The sequence below is a fragment of the Mus caroli genome, chromosome 7, assembly GCF_900094665.2.
Source record: "Mus caroli chromosome 7, CAROLI_EIJ_v1.1, whole genome shotgun sequence".
NCBI lineage: Eukaryota > Metazoa > Chordata > Mammalia > Rodentia > Muridae > Mus > Mus caroli.
Genome location: NC_034576.1, coordinates 101,472,646 through 101,481,531, shown reverse-complemented (window position 1 = coordinate 101,481,531; position 8,886 = coordinate 101,472,646). Strand labels below are relative to the sequence as shown.

Here is an 8,886-nt window from a genome sequence, read left to right as displayed (position 1 = left end):
CCAAGAGGCAAAGAAAGGTGAGGCCAGGGCTGTGGGGGCCTAGCTGCCTCTTCCGGATATGGCTGGCAGAACTTCCCGAGATAAGGGCAGCCAACAATGGTGCTGTGTGGCTCAGCCTGTCTCCAGGCCAGAGGAAATGGGTAGCCTTCGCACCAGTGATCCGCTGCCTCCTTGGACATCCGCTGGTAGGGTGGCCCAGATAGGGGGAGAGGTTCCCACAAGGGGGCTGAGCCCACCTCCCCTGGCTTCCTCCTTCAGGACCAAGCATATCCCTAAGGGACTTAGGGGAGGGACTTGAAAGATCACACACAGGTGTGGGAAATGGGCCTGTGCTAGACACAAGGGCCTGGATCATACACTGTACCAAATGTGAGGATTCTATTGGTGGGATTCAGGCATCAGGCATGGGTGTCAGGGAGATATCTGGATGTCACGGCTGCTCAGTCAGTTGCCCAGAACAGACTGCTGCCTTAAGAGCAGCCCATGATACTCAAGAGGGTTGGAACCCCATGACTAGCCCCATCAGGACCAGGCCTGGACACGGACATGAAGTTGTGAAATGCCTTAGGCTCCACCTTAGCTTCATCTAGGTATATGAATCTGGCAGGCCTTGGGACCTGGTCTTCCTGTTGGAAAAACAGAGCCCTGCCTACCAGCTAGCCAATGGAGTATGCCTAGGTCATGGGTACTGTTGGGCAGCAGGCTGGGGACACAATACAGTGTGTGTAACTGTGGGCAACAGTCTCCTCCTTGTACCATCCCAGCTTTTCCCAGCTCCTGGATAGCAACCTATATCTGGCCTCAGTGGGAGGGCTGGCATTCCCAATTCAGGTGACATTCTAAATAAAGAACAAAACCCACAGAAGCCCTTAGATAACTCTAGAAGGCCAGCCCCTCACTGTTCAGAGGAAACCTAGACTGAGAGTCTCCATGTGACTGGAACACGCATCTCCTGCACCCCATCTTCAACTCTTGGAGGGTTTGCGGGGCATGGAAATCAGAAGAAAGTGCTCCAGCCCCTCTACCCTGGAGAAGAACACCCACTCCACCCCATGCTATAGTTCCACCTCCTAGTCTGAGGGGTGGCTGGACAGAAGCAAACCCTCAGGAGCCAGGAATTCTCTCCGTGTGGAGGCTAGACCCCATCCTTCAAGGGATGCAGGGTGAGGAGGCACAGACCATGAAGGCCAAGAGAGTTGGGTGTGGATCTGGGTGTCCCAGGTTTCCAGCCACACCTGCCAGCCAAACTGGACAAGACACCCACAAGACAGCTGGCCTGGCTGCTGGCGCTGCTGGGAGGAAGGAGATGCAAGAGCAGCCATGGGTGGCATGAGTAGCCATTCTGGGCAGAAGAACCAGCTGATGATCCAAGAGTGTGGCGGAATCCAGAAGAGAGACTGAGAGTAGCTGCATGTTGGGCCCCAGGGACCTAGAGGGAGAAAGTGGAGTGCTGGACATAAGGCTTAGCTCGGGGAGGGGCAGCAGACTGGCTGGTGCTATCTTCTTCAACGATGCAATCCTAAATGTCAAAATCCCAAGGATAAAACTCCAAATTATAAAATTCCCAGAGACCAAATCTCCAAGGTGTAGTTCCATAGGTGTGTGGAGGGGGAATGGTCATTGTAAAGCTTTCGTTACAGGATTTCTGCACGTGGAACAATGGAGGATGGGATTGTGTCTTTTGGATTTTAGGATGAGCAGAGGCAGCAGCATACAGAGTGGGGAGAAGAAGCCTTTTGAATTTGTCTCCTGGGGAAAGGAAGAGAAGCCAAAAGTTCCCAGGACTTGAGTGAGGAGGGGCAGAAGGAGAGGGAGGAGCCGTTGGGTCACGGATGGTCAGTAGGAAGTCTTTCTGGGACAGATCTGAGAAAGGCTAAAGGACAGGTGGGAAGCTGGTGAATTTGGGGGTTCTGTCCTATGGTAGTGATGATGAGGACCTAAGAGCGCTGAGGGAAAGGAGCGAGGCTGACCTGGATCCATAGAGTTAAACCTCTGAGTGGCCCACAGTGCAAAGCATCCTAGCGCTTTGATGGAGGAGGCAGGGACCAGTCAAGAGCCAGATAGCTGGCTGGAGTCTTGGCCCTTGGCCATCACCACTCCTCCTTTCTGATGGCTTGGAATACTTCTAGAGACCTTTCCGAGTGGCAGGCCCTGACAGGTGTTCATTTGTAGAAGCCACAGAGCCACCCCCCAAGGCAGGTGACACCGACAGACATCCCAACACGCTGGGACACTGTATTGCTTTCTGTTGCTGTGATAAAACACTGTGAGCATAGCAACTCACAGAAGGATGGGTTTCCTTTAGCAGATAGTTCTAGAGGGGCTAAGAGTCCATCACCATCACAGCAGGAAACATGGCAGAGGGCAGGCATGGAGTGAGCCGGCATGGCAGCTGGAGCTGGAAGCTGAAAGGTGCTAGGGGCAGGGCAGGGTTTCACATCTCAAACCACCAGGAAGCAGAGAGCATGAACTTAAAATGACAAAAGTCCTTACACTCTCAGTTCCTACCCAGAGTGACGCACTTCCTCCGCGTAGCCACCCCTGAGCTTCCCCAAACAGGGTCACTAACTGGGGACAAGGAGGGACACTTCACTCAAATCATGTCACATGTTGCACACAGGGTTGCAGAGTGCTGGGTTCACACTGGCCACAGAGAAGGTGCTTGTGGTGGAGTGGGGCCGGTGCTCCCCTGACTGAGAGGCTAGGCTCACCTCGACTACCCCGTCAACTCAACTTCCCATCCCAATGACTTGATCATTCAACACAATGAGATGCCTGACTATAATAATTTTTGATGTTGTCTCTGATAATCAATTTCCCATAGATTTTCTCTCTATTTTAATTTTTCTTTTTAATGTGGTATGCGTGTATGTTGGGCTTGTGGCAGTCAGAAAACAACTTTGGGAGCTCATTCTCGCCTTCTGCTGTGTGAGTCTCTCATGGTCACCAGACTTAACAACGAGTGCCTTCATCTGATGAGTTATTTACCCCCTCCCCACCCCCATTTTCTTTTCAAGACAAGCTCTCTCACTATAGCCCAGGCTGGAACTCAGGTGGGACTCTTCAGGCTGCTGGCATGGAGGGTCTCGAGCATTTCCCAGTAGCCAAGCCCCTCCCCCAGCTGTTCTTCCTCAGCACAGCTAGATCTTCTAGCTCTCCACAGGGATGCTCGGAGGATCTAGTTTTAGTCTCTGAGAATGGTACACTCCTGTTCTGCCTTATAAAGTTCCAGATCCTTGACTGAGTTTGTTAGCATCCACCACCTGTCCAAAGTCAGTCCCTCATGACTGTTCACCACAGGCCTAAGACCCACAAGGCTTAAACCCCCTCGGACACCTTAACTCTCAGGTTTAGTAGTCACCTGTAGCCAGGACACATGGTTAACTATAGTTGCTATGGCTACTTTGATAGGAGATAAGTTCTCAGAAGTAGGACATAAGAACATAAGCCCCTGGCTGATGCTATAGTGAAACACTTACTATGGGGCAGACCAGTGAGTGCCAGACAGCAAATCTCCTAGGCCATAGGATCATTTCATCCAAACAGTCCCGTCAAAGCTAGAGACTGAGGCTATAGAGGGCCAAGGACTTGCCCGTGGACACACAGCACAGAGGTGATCAAGGGCCACCATAGTGGCGTGTACTGGGCTCCAACCCCTCAGAATCTGCCTATCCCTACTGCTTCACTGACCTTTCCCATTGGCTGTCTGAAACAGCCCCATTTCCAAATAGACAAGTGGGACCTGGGTGGGAGAATCATACTGCTATTGACGGAATCCCAGGACTGACACAGGTCTGCCCGAAACTGGAGCCTTAGACCGTGCCTTAGTCACTGTTCTATTGTTGAGGAGACATCCTAAGGGCGAAACTCTTCAGGTTTTTTTGACAAGGGCAAGAAGTAGCCACATTCTTTTCCAAAGTGTCACAAATATGGTCTCCAGGCCACTTACCCTTTGAAACCCCTTGAGCTGGGCTGTTGGAATTTATGTTACTCTCAGCTGCCGTGCCTGGTCTCAGCTACTGCCCCAGCACCATATCTGCCTGCATGCTGCCGTGCTCCCCACCATGATGGTGATGGACTAACTTCTAAAGCTGTAAGCCATCCCCCAGTTAAATGCTTTCCTTTATAAGATTTGCCTCGGTCATGGTGTCTCTTCACAGCAGTAGGACAGTGACTAAGAGGGGCTGTTACTGCACATTGTCATGAATGCAGTTACTGGTTTTGAATTCTGCACCTGACATGCGGGCTCAGTGGACACAGGCACTTGCCACCAAGCCTGAGTTTCATCCCTGGAACCCATGTGGTAGAAAGGAGAACCCACTTCTGAAAGTTGTTCCCTAATACACTGTGGTGCATATATGTGTATATACACCACACACACACACACACACACACACACACACACACACACACAAAGGAATTATTCTAAAACATAGTTAAAACTGGCATGATAAAAATCTTTCATCCCATACATTTTACACGTACTAATAAATAAATGTAAAACATGATTAAAATGCTGAAATTTATATGATAGATAATTTACCGTAATTAAAAACCAATAAAAACGCAAATACCAAGACGCTATTGACTGTAACTCTAAATGGAAAATTGACATGGATTGTAAATTATCTCTTTAAAAAGCTGCTTCTAGAGTTGTCTTGCCTTCTTGAGCTGGACTTTGTAGGCTCCTGTCTCAAGCATTAAGACAGTAGTAGGGGAGTTGGGGATTTAGCTCAGTGGTAGAGCACTTGCCTAGCAAACACAAGGCCCTGGGTTCAGTCCTCAGCTCTGGGGGAAAAAAAAGACAGTAGTAGGATCAGAGATACACCACATGAGGAAGAAGGTACTCTGATGCAGAGGCAGGGGCTGAAGGGGTGCAGGCAAGGGAGTCCGTAGCCAGGGGGCTGCCACAGGGCCACAGGCCAGATGCACTTTGTACTCCTAAATGGAGAGCCTGCTGTAGCCAACACTGGGGCTCAGTGCCAGCCCCATGGCAGAGGTGACATTGTTTGGGTTTTGAAGGATAAGTAGGAGCTACAGCCTGGAGACATTTTAGGAGAAGAGTCCAGCTAGAAGAAATGGTGCATGCAGAGGCCCCGAGGTGTGAGCGGGGGGCTGAGAGTGTGCCATCAAACCCTCCGCCAGTCCTGAGAGCAACGTCAACATCTGCCCAGGGGCCAAAACCAACACGCCTCCCGGCATCCTCCCTGCCACCCTCTACTCCTGACCCAGGAGCCTTCTCAGCCTGTCAGTCAACAGCCTGAATTTACTGGGTGAGCAAGAGTGGGTTCTAAACTAGCAGTGCCATCGGCTCCTTCACACCTACCAAGAAAGAGGCGAGCATTGCTGGCAGAGGAAGCCAGGTTTCACCTCAAAGACGCTGGAACTGACTCAAGAGGACCAGAGGGGTGTGTGTGTGTGTGTGTGTGTGTGTGTGTGTGTACATGTGTGTGTGCACGGTACATACAGCCTGTACCCTCAATGGTGATAGGTTCCATGTTCCATTCTATGTTAGATCATTAAGAAGCTAGGGAGAAGGCTGGAGGTGTAGCTCACAGGGAGAGTGCTTTGCTAGCATGGATGAAGGCCCAGGTTTGATCCTCAGCACCATATAAAACGAATGTGGTGGCACAGGACTGTACAGTCCTGGGAAGGCAGAGGCGGGAGGATCAAAAGTTCAAGGTCATCTTTGACTACTTGGTGAGTATAAGACCAACCCAGGATACAAAGACTCTGCCTTTAAAAACATGCTAGCCAGGTATGGTGGTGCACACATTTAATCCTAGCAGCTGGGAGGCAGAGACAGGCAGATTTTTGTGTTTGAAGCCAGCCTGGTCTACAGAGTGAGTTCCAGGACAGCCAGGGATATATAGTAAGACCTGTCTCCAAAAACAAAAATGCTGGGGGGACCCAAGCATGGTGGTACAGGTTTATCAAACCGACAGTGCTGGTGAGGCAGGAAGGACATGAGTTTGAGGCCAGCCTGGGTATTATAGTGAGACCCTGTCTCTTAATGAACCAAAGGAAGGAAGGAAGGAAGGAGTGAGTGAGTGGGTGGGTGAGTGAGTGAATGAATGAGTGGGTCGATGAGTAGATAAAAACAGAGCAAAAGAAAATTGAACCAAAGTGAAATTCCTGAACTTGAAAGTACCTCTAAAATGAAAATGTTCCTAACAAGCTAAGCTAGGCTTGGTGGTGCGTGCATGTGACCCCAGCTCTTGGGAGCCAGCAAGAGGGAGGTGGAGAGTTTTACATGCATAAAAGGCAGGGGGGTTCCTTCTGGGAGTGATAAAAATGTTCTAGAACCAGATAATGGTGGGCAACATTTCCAATGTCACCAATGGTAACCTTTGTGTATCTTAACATAATTTTTAAATGATTGGATGGATTCAAAGCAATCACATCTGCAATAGGCCTCCAGTCCTTAGCACAACCGACTCCATGATGGAAGTACCATTCAGGCTGTAAAACCCAGCACGCAGACAGCACCACCTGGCAACACTAAAACAAAGGCCCAATCCATCAAAGTCCATAGTTCTGGGAAAGTCTCTAAATGTGCTGACCTTGCTTTTTAACTTCTGCAGTTCTGCTTTGGCTAACTGTTCTTTGTTAACTGAATTAGGTCAACCCAGAACCCCTTGAGAAAGGCTCAGTGCTACACTGGAATCCTGAGCACCCAGTGTAGTCACTGTCTGGCTAATAAAGACTTTCTGCTGGCTTAAGCTCATGTTCCAGCAGTCTTCTCTGGTGAATACCCCACAACAATGATCACTGGAGTAGAAAATGAGATCAGCCACATCGGTCACCCATCAAATTTGCTGCCAAATGCAGGACTTAGAAGAGAGGTGTGGTGGGCTTGGAGCCACGAACCTCCACCTAGTTGGCAGGCCCGGGGGATTTCCTCTGATGAGCACACAGAAGGAACACGAAAGAGAGACTGCTCAGAGAACAGGAAACATTCAACCACTCAGGGGACATGGAGACATTGGCTGTTTAGCTGACTCTTCCAAACCTGTGTGCATTGTAAATCACACTCCACTGGAAGAGTCTTGGTAGGAGCCAGGGGCCAGGTCTGTCACAGAAGGGGAAGGGCTGTCCAACCGCAAACCTTGCTGTGTATATACCGTGGGTTGCCATGGGACCCAGCTCAGCAGATTGGATGCCCCGGCTAAGTGCTTTGCATCTTGCAGGAGTGTCATACCACAGGGGCAGGGAGCTATTCTTACAAGATCCAGTGGAAGGAGGGGAGAAGTGAGCAAACTTAGTCCTTCAAGGTTTTACTGAGTGTTTACTCCATGTGACTTGCAGAAGGAATGAAGGAATGAGTGTGTGCAAGTGTGAATGTAGTCTGTGCTCTTGGGGTATGAGGTGGCTGCCCAGTGAGGTGAGGGCCTGGCAGGGGACTCCAAGCTTACCTATCTGTCATCCCAGACCAGATGACAAGGACATCCACTGGCATCCTCTTTCAGAGACCAGGTGGGGGGTCTGGTCTCTGACAGGCTACCGGTCCCATAAAGCAGTGATTTATGCTCTAGCTGCCTGTGGACCATGGTGTCGTCTGTGCTTTGTTTATTTATTTGTGAGGGCCAATTAGGTTCTGGCTAGCCCGTCCTTCTGTCTGCATGTGTTCTCACCCCACACAGCGAGAGATGGATGCCTTGGAATTATTTTGCATGAAATTGCCGTGGAGAACTATTTGGCCCGCGTTTGATTTCACCTCCTGTTACAGCGTAATTTGTTCTCCTGAAACATGTGGCGGCTGAGGGCCTGGAGAAGCAGATGTTCTGGGAGAGGCAGGGGCTCTGCAGACAAAGTGGGCAACATCATGGGCCAGTGGGGAGCCCTAGTCCTGACCCAGTGTAATTAGGGAAAGCTCTTGGCACCCTGTCTGCCTCAATTTCCCTTTCCATAAAGTGGGAGTGGAGCTGCTGTGGTTCACGGTTTTTATCTCTTTGGTAGCAGCAACTGAAGACAGGGAAGATTTATTTCAGCTCCTGGTTTCTGAGGTTTCGGCTCCTAGTCCTTGGCTCTTTTGTTCCTGGGTCTGTGGTGAGGCAGAACATCATGGCATTCAGAACATGTGGTTAAAGCCTTCTCACTTCATGGAGAAGAGAAAGGCAGGGGAAACTGATATCCCAGACAAGATAAAAAGCACAACCCCGCCCGACCCCTGGGACCCATCTTTTTCATCCAGGACTAACCTCCTAATGTTAAGAAGTGCCAACAGGTCCTTTCTGACTCTTTCTGGATGCTCAAGATGTCGAAGTGAGGACGCGGTGGGTCCTCCGGAGTGAAATTCTGGATTTCCCTGGGTCTTCCGGTCGGAGCTGTAGATCAACTGTGCGGACAACACAGGAGCCAAAAACTTGTATATCATCTCTGTGAAAGGAATCAAGGGACGGCTGAACAGACTTCCTGCTGCTGGTGTGGGGGACATGGTGATGGCCACGGTTAAGAAAGGCAAACCAGAACTAAGAAAAAAGGTACATCCAGCAGTGGTGATTCGACAACGAAAGTCATATTGAAGAAAAGACGGAGTGTTTCTTTACTTTGAAGATAATGCGGGGGTCATAGTAAACAATAAAGGAGAGATGAAAGGTTCTGCTATCACAGGTCCAGTGGCAAAGGAGTGCAGACTTGTGGCCCAGGATTGCATCCAATGCAGGCAGCATTGCATGATTCTCCAGTGTATTTGTAAAATATATTCATTAAAAAGTCTTTGCTCTGAAAAAAAAAAAGAAGTGCCAACAGCTGGGGAACCAAGCCTTTAAGCGTCATAAAGTTCAATCTTTGACTAATTTGAGGGGAAACTTCATATCCAAATCATAAAATTCACCTGTTTCCCAGAGGTGAGAGATAAATGACATATAGAAAGCCCTGTGCCTG

General features: G+C 49.7%; 1 pseudogene; it reads left to right on the top strand.

Annotated features, from left to right (window-relative positions):
* Positions 1 to 8,248: 8,248 nt before the first annotated feature.
* LOC110299273 lies at positions 8,249 to 8,679 on the top strand (annotated as a pseudogene).
* Positions 8,680 to 8,886: the final 207 nt, after the last annotated feature.